Raw genomic sequence first — 10,197 nt, 5'->3', positions numbered from 1 at the left:
TAGGACTTGAGGTGACTCATTATATCTGGTTTACATTTGCAAAACACCCAGTGCATTGTAGGGGTTCCACAAATGCTCCCAGTTATTTTGGGAGAAGACAGACCTGAGAGCCAGGGAGACAAGGCCTGGGTATTTTCGAAGAGCAGAACACATCCCGAGATTCCAGGCTACTAGGTGAGGCCAAAGGAATGGTAGCCCCCAAACCCTCCCTCCTCTTTAGAGCTGCACTGATCAGTATGGTGGCTACCTGTCACATGTTGTATTTCAATTTCAAAAAAATGTTTAAAAACTCAGTTCCCAAGTCAAACTTCCTAAGTCAAGCACAAGAGGCATTCAATAGTCACACGCAGCTAGTGGCTACCACTCAGGCCCACGCAGCAGAGAATACTTCCTTCAGCATGGACTCTGCTCTAGAAAGATGAGGGAAAAGCCCAAGTAGGTTGATGTTTGTTTATATCCTGACTGGTTCCCAAAAGGATCTGAAGCAGCTGAGGACCGCCCGTGGCCCTGAGCCCAGTGCCCTCTGGCTACAGATGGGAAGGCTGGCGTGTGGGCTGAACTGGGTCACGAGTGGAGTAGCAAAGAGAAGAGGCTCCCGTGGGCTGAGCTCCGGGGCCCAGATAGGAAGTGGGAGGGAAGGCGGAGGTGGGGATGTCGTGGGAGTGAGTGTCAAAGGACAAGGCCGTGAGCAGTCAGATGTTGAGCAATGTGAGAGTGAGGGGAAAGATCTCTGTTCCTCTTAGCAATACACGGTTATCTCACTTGTTTAATCAAGGAGTCCCCGATGCCCTTCTGTTCTTAGATACAGATTCCAAATTCCAGCTAATCAGAGGCAATTACAGGATATGGCTGGCTGGGTGCAAGTTCTGACTGGCAGTACGCTGGGTAGGATGCCTGCATTCGTGCTCACCGCCTGGCTGGTGTGTTCGTCCCAGAGGCGGCAGGGCCGGGAGACATCCTTCTTGGGGTGATGTGAGTGGAAGGTTCTAGCGGAAGGGGGCCAGGTCTTGAGTGTTTTCCTGTGGCACTTTCAAAGCAAAGAAACCCTTTAGGAGGATGGATTCTTTTTGAGGGCAAATCAAGAGCTAAAAAAAAAAAAAAAAAAAAAGTTCACTCGATTTGACTTTTTTGTTAAACTCATTTCTTGGGATTAAGACAAGCCAAACATATATTAAGATGATTTTAATTTAAGCTTTGTTGGAAAGTTCAAAGACATCACAGGGCGAGATGGGGTGCCAAGGCAAGCAGCTTCTTATTGCTTAATTTGAGATAATATATTCCCATAGATTTAAGTTTTACTTTTATTTTGAGGTGTAACAGACTTACAGCAAAAAGCGCTCATCTTTAATGTAGAGCTTGGTGAATTTCTGCATATGTATGTACCTGTGTAGCCTCCACCCAGAACAAGATTCAGAACATTTCCAATACCCTAGAGAGTTCTCTCATGCTTCCTCCTAGTCAATTCCCCTTCCCAGAGGTAATTTCTATTCTGATTTCTACAGCTGTCAGTTTAGCCCGTTCTTTATTTATGCATTATTTGGGGCTGCACTGGGGCTTCGGTGCTGTGCTTGGGCTTTTCTGAGTTGCAGCGAGCAGGGGATACCCTTGGTTTCAGAGCACGGGCTCCAGGCACACGGGCTTTAGTAGTTGCAGCATGCAGCCTCCGTAGTTGTGGCTCTAGGGCTTGGTTGCTGCTCGGCACGTGGAATCTTCCCAGACCAGGGATGGAAACGCATGTCTCCCATATTGGCAGGCGGATTCCTATCTACTGCACCACCAGGGAAGTCCTAGTCTGTTCCTGAACTTCATACAAATGGGATCATATAGTACATATGGCCCATGTCTGGCTCCTTTCACTCATAAGTCCATGAACTTTTTAAGGAAAATTTAATGAATACAGATCCACAATCCTTTGCCTAAGACCACTGGGGCCTAATAGGTTTTGGAAATGCAAGATTTTTCATAGTTTAGAAAGGTGGCTTGATGAGATCACTTACACTGTATATATTATAAAATGCCCCCAGCAGGGTCTAAGGCAGCACTGGGTAAACATACAAACATTTCTGAGAAAAGTCTTTGAATATTCACACACTAAGTAGTGTAAATAAAGGCTGTAAATAGCACCCCCCCCCCCACTCCCCCTCAGTTGAGGTTGGTTTTGCAGCCAAAGAAATTCACCTCGGGTTAGGCTTTGCAGTCAAATGACTTAAGATAAAACGCTTTCAGAGGTTTGGGGTTTTTGAACCGAAAAAAAGAATAGTGAACCTGTTAGTTCCCGATGAGCCATCGGCTCTGTGGGAGGCAAGCACCCGGATCCAGGGCTGATAGAAGGTTACAGAAAGCAGCCCCCCCTCCCACCCCCTCCCCCGCCCAGCCCTCTGGAAGTGTGCACCAAGCCAGGTCCGTCAGGAGCAGAGTTTCTTGGTTAGGGCTGTTGGCAGGTCCACACATGAGCTTCCGACGCTGAAGAAGCATTTGTCTTGGGCATTTTTCTGAGATCTCTATCTTTGCTTAGATTTTCAAAAGAAGTCTACACAAATAAGGCTTAGAGCTTAGTTAGAGGGTGCCCTTGAGGGTCAAAGTGGTGCTTAGTTAGAGCTCCTCTGCTTGGACCTGGCTGTCTAACAGACTGTCTCTGATGACAGACTCTCAGTGACGATCAGATGAGGTGGTGACAGGCGGCAAACATGCACAGAGAGGCTGAGGTGTGGAGAAGGAGGGGGAAGGAGGAGAATTTAGGGTTGGAGTTAGGGATGAGTGTGAGGGGAGCCAAGAAGAAAATACACACGGGTCGCTCCCGGCCCCTGTGTATACTGTGTGGGTCTGAGCCCAGGAGAGTTTCTCTCTGGGGTTGGGGGTTATGTCTTGAGTTTAGGAGCCTACATGGAACATTTACTTTCTGTCCAGGGCTGAGGATGCAAACAGGAATAAGAACTTCTCCCTGTCTGTAAGCCTGTGGGAGCTAGACTGTATCTCTCTGCTGGGTTCCCATTCCACCCCTCTCCACCACTAAAGGAAACACACACACACACACACACACACACACACACACACACAAACCCCAGGAGTGACCTCGCAATACAGGCTTCAGGCTCTAAACCTTTTGGGCTTTCTCCTACCCTACCCTCCTAGGTCCCATGTTGATAAAGACCAATCGAAAGGAAGGAAGGCTTTCTTTGCTGACAGCAACGTGCAGCCACTAAGGTGATGTGTTTCTCAGAGGTGTGGAGTGGTGTTGCTGGCGTTTTGGTTCCTTTCCAATATCCACCCCCCCCACCTTTTTTTTTTTTTTTTGCTGTGCCACATGGCATGGGGGATCTTAGTTCCCTGGCCGGGGACTGAATCTGTGCCCCCTACAGTGGAAGCTCAGAGTTGTAACCACTGGGCCACCAGGGAAGTCCCATTTTCCCCACCACTTAGCTGTGCGACCTTGGACCAGTGGCCTATTGCTCCCTACTTTACAGGATGTTGTGAGGATCAAAGGGAATAGTATGGAGGAAGGCATCAATGGCAAGGCTTACACAGGTCTGAACTATGCTCACAATGTGCGTGCTGTGTTCCCGATCTCATAGGCAACCCGCACTCAGCACCTGAAGTAGCAGCATGTTAGGGGTTGTCATTCTACCTGTGAGGCACCCAGGGGTGCTATGAGGCTGTATGGCCTCAGGGGTGACCCACTAACAGGTTCTCTGCACCCCTCAATGTGGTTTTACTCTCTGGTTGCAATAGTTCTTAGGAAAATAGTTGCTTGTTAACAGATGATAATAGCCCAAGAAAAGTTATTTTTCATTATAGCCCGCAAGGCTCAATGCCTACAAGTGCTCAAGAACTGATTAAGCTAAAGATTTGCAGGGAATTCCCTGGTGGTCCGGTGGCTAAGACTCTGTGCTCTCAATGTAGGAAGCCTGGGTTTAATCCCTGGGGAGGGAACTAGATCCTGCATGCCACAAATAAGATCCAGGGCAGCCAAATAAATAAATATTTTAAATAAATATAAATAAAGATTTGCAGATCCCACCCTCATCCTCTCAGATGCTCGCTGTTGTGGGAGTGGGGTAAAACCCTTCCCCACCATATAAGGGCTGGATGAGAGGCTGGGGCAAGAGCCACCAATGCCCCAGAACCTGAGAGTTAGAAATGGTCTTTCCCACGGAAAACAGTCCTGCTTTTTGGAATGTTTCTGTACAACCAAGTGGGAAAGAATGAAGATGGTCATCACAGAGTTATTTGTAATAGCAGTTAAGTTGACAGCAACCACAATGTCCACCCCGTGATGGATGCTGGGATAAATGAGGGAGTCCACGCAAAGCTGGCTTCCGTGCAGCCATGACGAAGAATGTCAGAGAACAGACAGAGACCCGAGCTCCACAGACCCGAGCCCCAGGAGGATCCCTCAAGGGACGTCACAGTGAAATATGTCTAGGAACCGCCAGTCTCCTCCTGATGATTCAGAATACACACTAGTAAATTAAAGACTCTGAGAAGTCCTCCAGGAAAGAAGCCCATTTAAGCTGGCGTGAGCCAGTGCGTCCCAGACAGTCAGGGAAAGACACACCTATGAAAAGCAAAATGGCTTTGGTGCTCTGTGGGACCCGTTTGGGGAACACTGGTTACAGGAGACGTGAATGGGAAGAGCTGGCTGAAAAATGCGGGTTCTGAGAGTTTCTGCAGGACAATTCAAACTCACAAACCAACCAATGGTCTATCTGTATTTGGAAAAAGTCTAGCAGGACACATCCCAGAAAGGCAAGGGTGGTTGGGGTGGCGAGATTTTCGGTGATTTCAATCTTCATTTGTTCATTGATTTGGGTTTTCTAAACTGCCTTTCTTTGCTGTGTATAGTTTTTATAATGAGTTACAAAAGAAAAAAAAAATTGTTTAGAAGAGGGAGTGACGGCTGAAGGCCCGTGCAGGGCGCTGCCCCACCTGCAGGAGCTGAGCGTCCCGCTTGGCTGGCGGCTGCGGCGAGGCCAGGTCCTTATTTAGGCAGAGCCGCCCGAGCTCGCATTCCAGCGGGGATTCTTCCCGGCGCATTCCTCCCCCAGCACCGCGCGTCCAGCTGCAGCCAGGCTCCTCCCTCCCAGGGCCTCCCTCGCCTTTGGTAGCCGCCGCAGCCGCCGGCCCAGTCCAGGCCAAACATCTGGACCTCATTAGGAGCCGCCAGCACCAAAGCCCGCACATCTGGCCGCCGCGCGGCAGAGTGCGCGTCAGGGCAGCAGAGGGGAAGGGGCACGTCAGGACAGGGCCCTCCGGAGCGCATCTGGACGTGGGAAGGTGGTGGGCGGCTGGCCGCGGACAGTACAGTACACCGCGGGCTGGGGTGGCCCGCGCCCCGCCCCGCCCCCGCCCGGCGGAGAAGCTCCCTCCCTGGTGGTAGAGCCAGGGGGCCCCTGTGACCTCCCAGACTGAGAGGCGGGGGCGCTAATCCAGGCCGGGTGCTCTTGCCCTTGGGCGGCCTGGGGCTGGGTTCCCCGGGGAGCTTGCCAGGGCAGCTTCAGACCCCATTGCAAAGCAGAAATGGATAGGAATGGGGACTGCCTAAGCTCTGGGTGGCTGAGCCCTGGGGTTGCAGGTCCGGAGGCAGGGTCTTCTACATCAGGACCATATGAGAAAGGAGGGAGGTGCAAGGAGACAAGATGGAAACAGCATCCCTATCGCCTTGTCCAGGACACACCCAGACCCGGCTCTGCCCCTGCGTGCCATTATTTGCCCCTTTGGGGTCGGCTCAGCCAAGTCTTGAGCAACCTTGCCGGTTCTTTCCTTGAGACAGAGGTAGATAGATACTCCTGATGTCCTTTCCAAAACGAGGCAGAGGTCAAAGAAAACAGCCAGTCAATGAAACAGAAGGCCTGTCACCTCAGTTGTCACTCGTCCCCTTTGTCCTAGGGCCCCGGACCTTGGCTCTCACCTGGACAGCCCCTTCGCCCCAGTAACCCCCAAATTCTCCTGCTTCTGCTCTCCCTCTCTCCGCCGCCTCTCACCCACCAGCCCCTGCCCACCGTGGAGAGTGGCTTACCCGCGGGTCCACGTGCCCGCACGAGCACCCTCAGAGGAATCCTCAGAAAGCCCTAGTGGGTGCCAGCTGTAGGAGTGGAGGCCAAGGAGTACAGCAGAAAGTTCAAGGGCTGCAAACCCCACAGACACAGTCCCAGACGCTGCTGACTAACCCCTCTGAGCACTGTTTTTGTCAGCTGCGAGATGATATCTCTTAGAGAACTGTTTGTTTGTCTTAAATTTCATTTATTTATTTATTTTTGGCTGTGCTGGGTTTTCTTTGCAGCTCAGGCTTTTCTCTAGTTGCTGTGAGTGGGCTTCTCACTGTGGTCGCTCCTCTCGCTGCGGAGCTCAGGCTCCAGAGCGCAGGCTCAGTAGCTGTGGTGCACGGGGCTCAGTTGCTCCACAGCATGTGGGATCTTCCCAGATCAGAGGTTGAATCCATGTCTTCCACATTTGCAGGCGGATTCTTTACCACTGAGTCACCGGAGAAGCCCTGAGAAATGTTTTAAGCTCTGTGATAGAAATATAATTCTATTGTATATTTATCCAGTAGAAATATAACGTCAACACACATGTAATGGGCGAGGGTATTTTACACTTTCATTTTGGAAGCATTTTAGATTTATAGGAAAGTTGCAAAAATTATACAGGGAGTTCCAGTAAACTCTTCACCCAGCTTCGCCTAAGGTCAGCATCTTGCATAACCATGGTACATTTGCCAAAACTAAGAAATTAACAATGGCACATCAACTTTATTCAGATTGTACTAGTTTTCTCAGTCAAATGTAATTTTACACTTTCTTCAAGGTACATTAAAAAAAAAAAACAGGTAAGGGAATTCTCTGGTGGTTCAGTGGTTAGGACTCCTCGCTTCCAGGGGATCTGGATTCAGTCACTGGTTGGAGAACTAAGATTCCACAATCCTCACGTCAAGACCAAAACTCAATCAGTCAATAAAAATTCAAATGAAAAAATTAAAAAGACAGGTAAAGTTAATTTTAATAATGTATTTTAAGCCAGCATATCCAAAATATTGTCATAGCAGCATTAATCAATATAAAAGACATTATGAATGAGATAGTTGATATTTTAAAAATAGTAAGTCTTTGAAATCAGTGTGGATCTTATGGCACATTTCAATTTAGAGACAATTTTTTTTGCTAGCTGTGTAGTAAGACTTCCACAAAACATATGGTTGAATCAGTTCATTCATATACCAAAGTTGCTCCAAACATACTTGAAAGTTTTCTGATAACTGAATTAAAACTGAGTTAAATTAAACATTTAGCTCCTTAATTGCACTAGCCACTTTTCAAATGCTCAATAGCCATGTATGGCTAGTGACTTCAATGCTGGACAACTCAGGTTTAAATAAGTAAAATGATAATGTACAAAGACCAGTGTCTAGCACATAGTAGGTATTTCGTAAACAGTGTCTTTGTTATTATATTGGATTTTACCTAGAGTGTCTAAAGGTAGAATCTAATTTTTAAAAAGATTTATTTGCTTTATTTATTTTTTGGCTGTGGTGGTCTTTGTTGCTGCACTCGGGCTTTCTCTAGTTGCAGAGAGCAGGGACTGCTTTTTGCTGTGGTCTTAGGGCTTCTCACTGTGGTGGTTTCTAGAGCTCAGGCTTAGCAGTTGTGGCCCACGAGCTTCGTTGCTCGACAGCATGTGTGATCTTCCCAGACCAGGGATCGAACCAGTGTCCTTTGCATTGCAAGGCAGATTTTTAACCACTGGACCACCAGGGAAGCCACTAAAATCCGATTTCTAATCATGTCATCAAGACTATGTGTCCATCTCCACGTGTAATTCAAGGAAGCAGAGAGAGAGAGAGGGACCCACACTCTCGCCCCTCCGTGTTCTGGGTTCTTGTGCGGGTTGAATCCAGAGAGGAGCCCTGAGTTCCCACCCAGCTCCTCCTCCTCTTGTTTCCAGATCTGGGTGCTCATTTTCCTCTCTGGGCCTCAGTTTCCCCAAAGGGGTTAAGTAAATGAGAGGGAGGTTGGTTTGGGTTACTGGATCCACCTAGAACATTTTAGAATTATTTCAGGGAATTCCCTCGTGGCCCACTGTTTAGGGCTCTGTGCTCTCACTGCCTAGGGCCTGGGTTCAACGCCCGGTTGCGGAACTAATATTCCACAAGCCATGCAGTACTGCCAAAAAGCAACAACAAAAAATAATTATTTGTGCAGGCGACATTTGGCCGCCCGCCCTCACTTCTCAAAATTCACCCAGTGCTAACTGGTCATTAAGGAAATAGATACGATAGAAAAAGAGGACTTATTTTTTTATTCACCGTGTGGGCAGGGGACCTGCCATTGTAGTTCTTAATATTTGTGTCCACAGATTGAGACACCCTCTCCCAGTCTCGAGGTGCCTAGGAAACCTAATTAATTATGGAATTATGGAGCGACACTTGTGCTAATATAGGATAGGGCTGAGGGAGTTAGGTGTCTCGGGGGATATTTATAACAAGCCGTGGCAGTCTGGTGAGTCATGGCTCTGCTTTCCGAGAGGACACACCTGCCTCCCAGGAGGGGAAGCTGGTGCTTGAGGGTCAGCCTCTCACTTCCCTGGCCAGATTAGAGACACACACAGTGTTGGGGAGCCCCCCTCCATTCCGTGGGCTCCCCTGGGACACTGATCAGTGCAACCCATTCCCCGCCCTGTTTCAGCAGAATTTCCCAACAGCCTCCCACTTCCCAGACTGAGGTTGTGCTGTCCACTGATGAGGCTGCAGACTGGCTGCACCCTGGGAACATCTTATTCCAGAGAGATTCCTTCCGGGAAGGCTTTCTACGGTCAAGCCCAGCTGTGCAACCAGGCTCTTGAACAGCCTCCATCCGGGGCCAGTCCTTCCGGGATGCCGAGAGGCAAAGTCCAGAGTGGAGAGTGGAACATTGAGCCCTTTCTCTGTGCCAAGACCTGGGAAGGGCACTTGGCACCCCTTAGCTCTCTGAGGTGACACAATAAGCTGAATGATGAGTTTCATCAACCCGTATTTCACAAACTGAGATTTACGGAAAAGCAGCTGGAAAGGAGCACAGTTAAAAAGTTCTAAAGCCAGGGTTCTAACCCAGGCCTGTCCAAGTCCTGTCTTGTTTTTATAAGATCATCTCAAGCTATTGGACTAATGGTACAAAATATGCATATATCACATAACCCTTGAGATATTGAAAGGAGGGCCAAACTGAGAAAGTGGAATAACTTCCAAAATAATAGAAGGAAGCATTCAATGGCAATATATATAAAGAGGGAAAAAAGAATATAGGACTGATGGAACCAATAGAAAATAGATTTAATCCTAAATATATTCACAACTGGGCCTTGCAAGGTGGCACAGTGGTAAAGAATCCACCTGCCAATGCTGGAGACACAGGACATGTGCGTTTGATCCCTGGGTTGGGAAGACCCCCTAGAGGAGGAAATGGCAACCCTCTCCAGTATTCTTGCCTGGAGAATCCCATGGACAGGGGACTGTCCTATGGACTGGCAGGCTACAGTTCACAGGGTGGAAAAGAGTCGGATAGGACTGAATGACTGAGCACACACATTTGAACACACATTTATAATTACATTAAATACAAATGGATGAAATGTTCCTGTTAAAAGATAAAGGTTGTCAGAGTGGATAGAGGATAGAGCCTGACTCTCTGGGGTTTACAAGAGATACATCGAAGGCATAAATAAGGATTCAGAAAGGGGGAAGGCAGAGCCTAAGTCTACATCAAAGATCTCTGAGGCTGTAGGAACTGCCCTCTCTCCCAGATTTCATCCTCCCAGCTGGTCCCTTTCTTGCCTTGGCCTCAGTCATCCCGTGAGCATGTGGTGTAGTAGAAGGCACTCAGGCACTGGTGTTAGATGAACCAACCATGTGACCCTGGACTTTCTAGGGCTACCTGAGCCTCAGTGTTCTCCTCTGTAGAATGGAACAATAACTAATATCTTAGAGAGCTACTGTAAGAGCTGGAGACAATAGGTTCGTGGCAAGCGACACACTGGAGCTCTTATCTTTACTTTTTGTTCATATGGTGATCATTTTACTTGTGCCTATGTAATTGATAAGACCCTACAGGCTGCCCTGACAGTGTGATGGAATCATGAAAACTTCTCCTCTGTGTTTTGGGGTGGTTGGGAGAGTGTGGTGGATGGGGAGCAGCGGTGAGCCCACTCTTCCTTCTGTGCTGGCAGGTT

General features: G+C 48.5%; 1 long non-coding RNA gene across 1 annotated transcript; it reads right to left on the bottom strand.

Annotated features, from left to right (window-relative positions):
• Window positions 1-746: 746 nt before the first annotated feature.
• LOC138425052 (uncharacterized) lies at window positions 747-6,562 on the bottom strand. The gene is made up of 2 exons (XR_011251071.1): window positions 6,017-6,562; window positions 747-1,085 (listed from the first exon to the last, which is right to left on the bottom strand). It is a non-coding gene; the product is annotated as an uncharacterized lncRNA (long non-coding RNA).
• Between the last annotated feature and the right edge of the window lie 3,635 nt (window positions 6,563-10,197).

This window comes from Ovis canadensis, chromosome 20, assembly GCF_042477335.2.
Source record: "Ovis canadensis isolate MfBH-ARS-UI-01 breed Bighorn chromosome 20, ARS-UI_OviCan_v2, whole genome shotgun sequence".
Lineage (NCBI taxonomy): Eukaryota > Metazoa > Chordata > Mammalia > Artiodactyla > Bovidae > Ovis > Ovis canadensis.
The sequence above is the reverse complement of the archived record's forward strand: the minus strand, read 5'-3'. Positions and strand labels throughout refer to the sequence as shown.